The sequence below is a fragment of the Amblyraja radiata genome, chromosome 1, assembly GCF_010909765.2.
Source record: "Amblyraja radiata isolate CabotCenter1 chromosome 1, sAmbRad1.1.pri, whole genome shotgun sequence".
NCBI classification, from domain to species: Eukaryota; Metazoa; Chordata; class Chondrichthyes; order Rajiformes; family Rajidae; genus Amblyraja; species Amblyraja radiata.
In genome coordinates this window covers 24,236,303-24,247,631 of record NC_045956.1, presented here as the reverse complement: position 1 = coordinate 24,247,631, position 11,329 = coordinate 24,236,303, and positions in this window count along the sequence as shown.

Below are 11,329 nucleotides of genomic sequence, written 5' to 3'. Positions count from 1 at the left end.
TCAGCACTTCAACTCCCCCTCCCATTCCCAATCCGACCTCTCTGTCCTGGGTCTCCTCCATTGCCAGAGTGAGCAACAGCGGAAATTGGAGGAACAGCACCTCATATTCTGTCTGGGGTCCTTGCGTCCTTATGGCATCAACATTGAATTCCCCCAATTTGGCTAGCCTGTGCTGTCTCCTCCGCTTCCTTCACCCTCTAGCTGTCTCCTCCCACCCTCCCATCCGCCCGCCCTCGGGCTCCTCCCCCTCCTCCCTTTTTCCTTCTTTCTTTCCCCACCCCCCATCAGTCTGAAGAAGGGTTTCGGCCCGAAACGTCGCCTATTTCCTTCGCTCCATAGATGCTGCTGCACCCGCTGAGTTTCCCCAGCAATTTTGTGTACCTTCAGAATACTGCAGATAGACACAAAATTCAGGAGTATCTCAACGGGACAGGCAGCATCTCGGGAGAGAAGGAATGGGTGATATTTTGAGTTGAGACCCTTCTTCAGACTAATGTCAGTGTAGAGGGAGATATATAGATAAGTAAGTGCAAGGTGTGAAAATAGGACAAAGGGAACAGAGATCAAAGAAACTGTAGAATTGATCATTGTTAGCTGGGGAAGCTAACAACAAAGCAAAAAGAGATAAAATGTAGTCAGAGACAGTAAAGGGCCTGTACCACTTCGCAATTTTTTTCGCCGACTACCGGCGTCATATCAGGGTCGCCAAAAGATTTTGAACATTTCAAAATCCAGCGGCGGCAAATAAATGTTGCGACACTTGGAAAAACATCGTGCGTCAATACGTCGTCACGGCATGTCACCGCTGTGTCACGCTGCATCACGCCGCATCACGCCACAACTTTTTTGGTGACCTGATACGTCAATCAATGATGCCGGCAGTCGCCGAAAAAATCCCCAAGTTGGCCAGGCCCTTAAAACTGATCGGAGAACTGGGAAGGGAGAGGGATGGAGAGAGAGGGAAAGCAAGGGTTACTTGAAGTTAGAGAAGACAATGTTCATACCGCTGGGGTGTAAGCTGCCCAAGCGAAATATGAATTCTATATTACTGTAGTGCAGATAGACACAAAATCCTGGAGTAACTCAGCGGGACAGGCAGCATCTCTGGAGAGAAGGAATAGGTGACTTTTTGGGTCAAGACCCTTCTTCCAACTGAATACTGCAAAATGCTATCTTAAGTTTAAATCATCATAGGTCAGTTATATTTGTGCTACATTTGTATAACATTATAAAAGACCCCTGTGAAAGTGAGTCCACCAACCTTAAATAAGCAATACCGAAGATGGGCAATCACAGCAAATGACAACTAAATGTTACAAGCAGCAAAAAGGATAATTAATAAAATGAAAAATAATAAGTGATTACAACTGTTGCCATTGCAAAAGAAAAAGTATAATCAATATAGATTCTTAAAATATGTTTTTACAAAATCCCTATGGCTGCATGCACTATTTTCTTGGTAACTAAAATCACTACAAATAAGATTTGCAACATAAATAAACATTAAAAATCTATATTCACCCAATGGATTAATTACACTTGTTGTTAATATCTTTTGTGTCTGTGTGTGTGTGGAGACTGAAGCAGCATTCATTTCAGGCCCTGGCAGCTGATGCCGTTTAACAAAATCTCAGCAAACATCTGTTTCCAACATTCCCAATATGTCACAGCCTGAATGTCTGCACTGTGGGGTAATTCTCAGCATGCATCGGTTTCATTTTCAGCAGCTAAATTGTGCCGTGGCACTGGGAGTCTGACACTTTAGCAGTGATACAAAATGTGTTTGTTTTTAGCATCCACAAGCATAAACTTTGAATCGATTGAAATACACAGTATGGAAACAGGCCCTTTAGCACACTGAGTCAAACATCAATCACCCATACACACTCGTTCCATGTTGCCCTACTTTCACGTTCACTCCGTGTACATTGGGGGCTAAGCAACCTACAAACCTGCACATCAGTAGGATATTGCAGAAAACCAGAGCATATGGAAGATACCCATGCGGTCATCGGGAGAACGTGCAAACTCCAAACAGACAGTGTGCAAGATCAGGTTCAAACCCAGGTCTCTGCCTCTGCAAGAGAGCGACGTTATTAACTTTATAAAGGCAAGTTTTAAGAGCAAAATATATTTTGAAGAATATATTTTTAACTTTTGACAGACCTATTCAGTCAGTAAATATGAAGAGAGATGGAAAAAGTAGGTGATTATCACACTTGGTGACAAGAGGCAGCAGTGAGCAGTGGGGCAAACCAATAGCAGAGCCAGGAAATGTGGTCAACCAGGAATGGTGCAATCACAAAAGTGGAAGCTCCATTATTTTCTGGTGCTTCACTGGAGATCTTGGAGGAGCGGGAGAGAATGACACGAACACGATTTCTCCTTTGGTGCCAGGATTGCAGTTGGCAAGACATTTTGTGGATCTGGATTCCTTTTAAGAGCTTCATTCATTCCAGCAATGTGCCATTCAAATAATTGCGAGGATTGCTAGGATGTGCTTCAGTGGAACATGAATCTAATGACCATCCTGAGATTAACAATTACTGTGGTGCCCTTGCTCAGGCCTGCCAGCTACCAACACTGAATGCTGTCCCTAAAGCCAATAAACTATGGTTTAATGTCAGGGCAGCACAGTGGCATGGTGGTAGAGTTGCTGCCTTACAGTGCCAGAGGCCCAGGTTCAATCCTGACTACGGGTGCTGTGTGTATACAGATTGTACATTCTCTTTGTTTCTTCTTCTTTCTTGTGTCTGGCGTGCACAGCCTAAAGTTATAAGTCAAGGGTAGACATCCAGGCCAGGAGAGCATCAGTTACTGGGTGCATGGCTTTGATGCCACCAGGGAAAAGCCTCAGTGGGCAGTGATAAATGATGTGTGGGATGGTCTGGTCTGGATGTCCGCAGTCACAAGCAGGGCTGTTTGTCATCCCCCACTTATGCAGATGATTCTTGCATGATTCTGTTCAGGGTTAGCCATTGCTTGCGATGGAGGTCAAAACCCGCCGGTTTCACTATGGGGTCTGTTGTTGGTGTTGGCATCTTTCCAGGCTCTGCGCCACTCAGTTTTGGAGTCAAAGTCTTCCAGGGATTTAATGGAAGACCAGAAGTGTTTGCGGGACTTCATGTTGGGCAGATTGTTCAAGAGAGAGGACAGGGAACCACCTCAAAGGTGTGGGAGATTGCAATCTTCACATGGTCCACCCTGTTTCGACCAATGCAATCAACCCAACGTGCACAAACAAATTCTCCCTGTTACCACATGGGTAATCGGCAGGTGCTCCGATTGCCTCCCACATCCAAACATGTGTAAATTACTTGGCTTCTGTAAAGTGTGAATTGTCCCTTGTGTGTAGCATCACGCTCGTGTACGAGGTGATCCCTGGTTGGCGTGGACACAGTACACTCAGCTAGTGTACATACTAGCTGTATGCCTAAAGTCTAAAGTAAAGTCTACAGTCTAAAGTTAGATCTTCTAGGTTCTAGGTGATTGGTATCCACTTTCATGGTTATCAGATTATAAGTATCCACCTGCCATGACCTTGGAGCAACAGAATGCAGATGACAACTGCTGTGGAAATGCTTGAGGGTTATTCATTAATGTTTGTATGCTATTTGCCACACCATGATCAACCACATTACTTTGATTTGTCTGAACATGCATAGACCATTGAACAGTACAACTTATACAACAGTTGGGCCCATTAACCTCCTCTGCCTGCATGTGATCCATATCCCTCCATTCCCTGCATAGCCATGTGGCTAACCTAAAGTGTCTTAAGGGCCTGTCCCACTGCGGCGACCTAATCTGCGAGTTTAGAAGAGTTTGCCCTCGACTCAAACTCGCAGCATGGTCGACACGTGGTCCTAGGAGGTCCTATGAGGTCACTGGAACTCTCCTTCATGCTCGAAATTTTTACCCAATATTTACCCAGAATTTCACCCATTCCTTCTCTCCAGAGATGCTGCCTGTCCCGCTGAGTTACTCCGGCATTTTGTGTCTACCCATAATATTTAAACCTATCGTTTGACCAAATCTCAACTTTTTTTTTTTTTTTAATTTTTAATTTTTTTTTATTTTATTTTATTAGAAGTAAGTACAATCATATGGCACCAAAGTGCCTAATATATATTTTCATAATACATTTTATCTACAGCTTCTTTTTTTTTATATTAAAGAAAGATTAGAATAAGAAAAAGAGATTAGATAGTAAAGGATAGAAAGACGTGAGATATATAGTGTGTGAAGAAAAAAACAAGGACGGATGAGTGAAGAAAGTTGAGAAAAAGAAAATAGAAAAAAGAATAAAACATTATATAAAAAAAAAAATAATAAATTAAAAAAAGTAAGGAGATCATTGTTTATAATCTTGACCAACCCTCGTCCAGTCCTGAAACAGTTATTTTTTACTATTGTGTTGCACCATATAATTCCAAAAAGACGACAAATGGAGACCAACTCGTTATGAATTGGTCTGATTTATCCATTAGGAGGAAACGCATTTCCTCAAGATGTGCGGTGTCCAACATACTTGCAATCCACATTTTAAGCGTTGGTATTGATGTATTTTTCCAAAATTTAAGTATTAATTTTTTTGCTATTATTAAACCATAGTTAAAAAATAAATTTTGAGATGTGTTCAATTTATTCCCATCTTCCATTATGCCAAATATAATCATTTCAGTATTAGGTTCCATTCTTATCTTAAATAATTTTGTAAATATTTCAAAAATATCATTCCAAAATCTATAAAGTTTTATGCAGGAAACTAAGGAGTGTGTTATAGTTGCATTTTGGGATAGACATTTATCACAAATGGCAGATATATTTGGATAAAATTTGTTCAATCTTATTTTTGAATAATATAATCTATGTAAAATTTTAAATTGAATTAGATTATGTCTTACATTAATCGAACATTTGTGAATATATATCAAGTACTTTTCCCATGTAACCTTCGTCATTTTTATCATTAGTTCCCGTTCCCACTCTTCTCTAAGTACCTCTGTCGATGGTAGGTCTATATTTAAAATACTATTATATAGATATGATATTAATTTTTGTGAGTCAGCTTCAATATTCATTGCTTCTTCCAATAATTCAGGAGTTATTTTTTGACATCCTTGTATATATTTTTTCATGAAATCGCAAATCTGAAGATATTTAAAATATTGGTTGTTTTTCAGTTTAAATTTTAATTGTAATTGTTGGAATGATAGTAGGTTTCCCATTTCATACATATCCCCGATCCTTCTAATTCCGAGACTTTCCCATTGGTTATATGTCTTATCAATAAGAGATGGTTTAAATAAAGGGTTATTCGCTATTGGCATTAACAATGATAAATTTCTTAATTTTAAAGATAATTTTATTTGTTTCCAAATTCTTATTGTACCATATATAATTGGGTTCTTCTTATATATTGTGTTATTCAGTTTTTTGGGGGAGAAGAGGATTGTTCCTATATTACAAGGATGACAATCCTCTTTCTCCATTTGTATCCATTCTGTCTGTTGGGTACAAGTCTCAACTTTAATAGGAGAATTGTCATTAGGTTGAAATTGTTTAGACTGAGAAATGCAACAAACAGATTCAAACATTATCCTGGTGCCTGCTCAGTCCAGCTGCTATAGAATCTTCACACAAGCCTTTGTTATATCCAAATGTGATGAACCAGCACCACTCATATTGCCTCATATTTCCAAACTTTCCCAAACTCTGGTCTGTGTCCTAACTATCCTCAAATCCCCTTCACATTTAATTATTGTGCTTGCGAAAATACACAGGCTCTTGGTTTAGAACAAGATTTTACCATTTTCCCTTTTCACCATGGAAGCCCATTGAGTGACAATAAACAGACCTTGAAACCTTGTACCATTGAACCATTGAACCAATCTTGGATCACGGGCACTAATATTCTCTGTAACCTATTTCTATCAGCACTATAATTTTCTACCACTCACCTATACACTGAGAACAATTTGCAACCTACCAAGTATCTCAGGTTAATGCTTTATTCTCCTTTTTTGAATATTTGCATACTTTGCTCCTTCAATCACACAGTCTTTCAGCTCTACCACCTCTTAGCTATCTACAATCCTCCAATGTTGTCCTTTTGAGTAGTTCTGATTTTAATTGCCGTCCTTCAAGTGCTGAGTTTACAAAAAATATTGTCTACCTATCTGTCCGTCTTTCAGGCGTTTCTTAAAACCCACCTTCTGGATGAGGGCCATCACCCCATCGTATGACTTTGGTGATAAATTAGGTTTGATAATGCATCAATGAAACACCTTGTGATGTTCTACTCCACTAAAAATGTTACTCATATACAAATTATTATGGAATCACAGAGATGTACAGCATAGAATCAGGCCTTCAGCCCAATGTTTTCATGCTCACCATCATGCCCAGCTGTACCCATCCCACTTGCTTGCGTTAATTTCATTCCGCTCGATGTCTTGCTCATTAAAGTACTTGTCCCATGTACCTCTTAAATGTTGTTATTATTCCTGTCTCCATCCAGCACTTCATTCCAGGTACCAACTACTTTTTAAACATCCACACTCATGCCTGAAACCACTCTGCTCTAGTTTTAGACACCCTACCAATGGAACTGGGCCCTATTTAAACATCCCATCATTTTATATAACACTATCCTGTCACCTTTCAGCACTCCTTCACTCCAAGGAAAACAGACCTAGTTAATCGAATCTCCTCGAATTACTCAAGTCCTCCAATCCAGGCAACACCATTCTGAATCCTTCCTGTACCCCGCTGTTGCTGCTACAATGCTTGCAGCAGTTCTTGCCTAAATGTTTAAAGCAAAGGGCAAGAGGGAAAGGAGGGAAAGGAGTGAATGATTAGGGCAGGCAGATGATCAGAATGGAACCATTGGTCAAAAGGTATAGAAGTATAAAAACGCACACCTCTAGGTTCAGGGACAGTTTCTTCCCAGCTGTTATCAGGCAACTGAACTGTCCTATCAACGACTCGAGAGCAATCCTGAGATACTATCTACCTTATTGGAGACCCTCGGACTAACTATGATCAGACTTCACTGCACTTTATCTTGCACTAAACATTATTCATGTTATTCCCTTTTTCACGTATCATGTGGACAGCTCGATTGCAATCAGGTATCGTCTTTCTGCTGACTGGTAAGCATGTAACAAAAGCTTTTCACTGTACTTCGGTACACGTGACAATAAACTAAACTCAAACTCAAGTGTAGATAATCATGTGAGAAGAATGGGAAATGATGACAAATGAGAGGACTGGGTGTGGATGTGGTGAGAGGTTGGCTGCTAGGATAGCCCATAAATAGAACATAGAAGCACAGCACAGGAAAAGGCCCTTCGGCTCTGAATGCCCATGCCGAATGATGCCTACTTAAGCACATCTACTCTTGCCTGCACATGATCCATATCCCTCCATTCTCTGTATATCTGTCTGCCTTTCAGAACCCTTTTAAATGCCACTACTATGTCTGCCTTCAGCACCTCCGCAGGCAGCAAATTCCAAGCCTTGCACATCTCCTTTAAACTTTGCCCCTCTCACCTTAATACTATGCCCTCTAATCCTTGACATGAGCATCTACAGCAACCTATAGTGGAGCATTGGATGCAGTGGCCCTTGTGGTGCTGTAAGTAATATGTTTGTTCCACTTATGCATTCTGGCTATATAAATCCCATCCATTATTATTATTATTATTATTATTATTATTATTCTGTTAATCAAATGTGAATGCCTTTAATCTGGACCTAGTTTCCTGAATGCAGTCATTATTTGGATACATCAGGGTAAATTAATAAAATAGGCATGAAGCAAACCTTATTTTTCACCAAAGCAAATCATGTCCATATTTGAGGAAGGATGTGCTGGCTCTGGAGAGGGTCCAGAGGAGGTTTACAAGAATGATCCCAGGAATGGGTAGGTTGTGGCGGCTCCCAAGGGTCGTGCCACCTTAGTGTCGAACCCCTCGGCACAGGAGTGGTTCAGTCCGGAGGCGGCCCTTAGCCGGAGGCTTTAAAGGCTGGGGTTTGGGTGCCATCTTTCTCTCGTTTGGTCTTCCCTACAACCGGGAGGATCAGAATAAAAAGTGTCTCTCTCTAAACACGACTCCGTGCTTTATTCCAAGACACACGCTACAAGGTTAACATATATATTGAGCGTTCGACGGTACTGGGCCTGTACTCGCTGGCGTTTAGAAGAATGAGGGGGCACCTCATTGAAATGTACAGAATAGTGAAAGGCTTGGATAGAGTAGATGTGGTGAGGATGTTTCCACTAGTGGGAGAGTCTTGGACTAGATGTCATAGCCTCAGAATTGAAGGACGTTCTTTTAGGAAGGAAATGGGGAGGAATTTCTTTAGTCAGAGGGTGGTGAATCTGTGGAATTCTTTGCTACAGAAGACTGTGGAGGCAACGTCAGAAGATATATTTACGGCATAGATAGATTCATGATTAATATGGGTGTCAGAGGTTACGGGGAGAAGGCAGGAGAATGGGGTTAGGAGGGAGAGATAGATCAGCCATAATTGAATGGCAGAGTAGACATGATGGGCCAATTGGCCTCATTTAACTCCTATCTCTTATGATCTTATGATCTTATGAACAAGTTTTGGGCTGGCATTTTCTCCCCTTTGGCAATATTAATTATTAAGACATGTAGACTTGGACAGGAGTGGCTGCTCTGAGCCTTACATTTTAACCTATTGACGTTATTTGTTGTCATCCCTTATTATTCTTTCCCGCTGAAACCAATCTTTACCTTCAACATTTAGGGGTTAATGCATCACTTTAAAAAGAGTGTTCTTCAGTGCATTTGAAGTTACCAGAGATCAGTAATCATCACAGCATTTCGAAAGGTCACTCTATCTGAGTGTCCTGATCGTTAAATGTTAGATTTGTGTGTGTGGGCAGTTCTACCGGAAATAGGAGGAGTTCTGAGAATTGTGAAATTCAGTTATGAGTAAAACTTAAATTTGAAGCTTTAAAAATATTGTTGGTAGTGTAATGTATCTGTTGATGTGAAAGCTACAGAATTTATTTATGGCATCACTTCAGGGTTGAAGATCAGAAATGTGCATCTCAGTGACTTGCATATTATTGTGCAATTTGTACAATATGCAGATTATCTGAAATGTCACAGGCCTGGAGGTTAATAATATTACTACTTAAAAATAACAGTTGTACCAGCGCTGGGAATTATTTTATGCAAATAAATCTAAAGTGCACAGTGTTTGCTAAATTATGCTTCTTGCATTAATTCAGATAAAAAAACTTTGTGATGGAAGTAATATCAGAATCTATGGTAACATTTATATCTAGGTTCACATTTTTACTTATACATAACAATATAGTCATCATTTATTATTTTTAAGTTGCAACATTTAATATTTAAACTATCTATATGTAGACTAGAATCTACACCTAAACCTAAAATAATCAGTCACCTATATCCCCCGCTATTGAATTTTCATCTTGAACTTTGTTTCCTCCTTTGCAATGTTGCTTAAAAGGCATCTCGATGACCAGTTGTTAGTTTAGTTTCGAGATACAGTGTGGAAACAGGCCCTTCGGCCCACTGAGTCTGCAGCGACCAGCGATCTCCACACATGAACACTATCCTACACACACTAGGGAAAATGTACACTTATACCAAGCCAACTACCCTACAAACCTGTAAGTCTTTGGAATGTGGGAGGAAACCGAAGATCTCAGAGTAAACCCACGTGGTCACGGTGAGAACATACAAAATCCATACCAAAAGCATCAGTAGTCGGGATCGAACCCCACTGTAAGGCAGCAACTCTACCGCTGCGCCACCGTGCCACACAATTACGTTCCCATATGGCCTATTGTCCCACTTTGTTGAATCATGTTTCTGATGACACAATGAAATATCGTGTGTTTACTGCATTAAAAGTGCTCTATAAATCCAAGTACTATTCTCAGTAAGGGCAATGTGATGGATAAGTAACTCAATGCTACGTATTCAATACCTTTTCAATGGTTCACTGGTTCAATGGATCAATGGTCCTTTAATGTCACGTGTACCATTTAAGGTACAGTGAAATTTGATTTACCATACAGTCATACCAGAAAAAAGCACCAAGCCACACAACTACAGTACGTAAAAGTTAACATAAACATCTACTACAGTGGCTACCCCATACTCCTCACTGTGATGGAAGGCAGTAAAGTCTTACCTTCTTTCCTCCTTATTCTCCCGCAGATGGGGCAGTTGAACCATCCGTAGTCGGGGCGATCGAATCTCCCATGTGGGGGCAATCGAATCTCCCATGATCAGGGCGATCGAAGCTCCTGTGGTTGGAGCTCCTGAAGTCGGTCCAAAACCAAGGGATCACGAGCTCCACGATGTTAAGTCCGCAGGCTCCCCTGGTTGGAGCTCCCAAAGTCGATCCCCAGCAAGAATCCGCCAAATCCTCGATGTTATGCCGCAGCGCGGGTAGAGATACGATACGGAACAAAATCGCATCTCTGTCGAGGAAATAGATTTTAAAAAGTTTCCTCCACCACCCCCCCCCACCCCCCACATAACACAAAGCGAAAGATACACTAAAACATTTAACAACATATTAAAAACAACAAAGAAGGAAAAGGACAAGACAGACTGTTGGCCAGGCTGCCATTGTACGGCAAATTAAATAGTGAATGAAAACAGTAATATTTGCAATATTAAGTCCTTCACTTAATTATCTATTTTTCTTTCACAAAACAATGATTGGCAGTGTGCAAATCAAGAATAAATAATAAACAGCAGCACGACACGGTCCTTAATGCCCTTGTCCCACTTAGGAAACCTGAATAGAAACCTCTGGAGACTTTGCGCCCCACCCAAGGTTTCCGTGTGGTTCCCGGAGGTTGCAGGTGGTTGCCAGAGGTTGCAGGTAGTGGAAGCAGGTAGGGAGACTGAAAAAACCTCCGCGAACCGAACGGAAACCTTGCGTGTGGGGCGCAAAGTCTCCAGAGGTTTCCGTTCAGATTTCCTAAGTGGGACAGGGGCATTAAGCAGCAGTGAGCTTGTGCATACTTGGTGTGTGCTAAGGTCAAGCCTTTAAGAAGTATTGGCCAGGGCTAAAATAGTTGTTAATATTTTTCAGAATTTACCATGAGCTGATATTAGACTTCAGTTCTCGTACTAGTGAGGAATTTGAGAGGAGCTCCGGCTGCAAAACAGCTGACAAGATTTCATTTCACACATCAAATTTAGCTGCAAAAGTAAAATTACTCCAGTCAAGACTGTTTTGGAGGATTGGAGGGATTATAGGTTTAGACAAAGAGTAACATGGAGCTTTTATGATG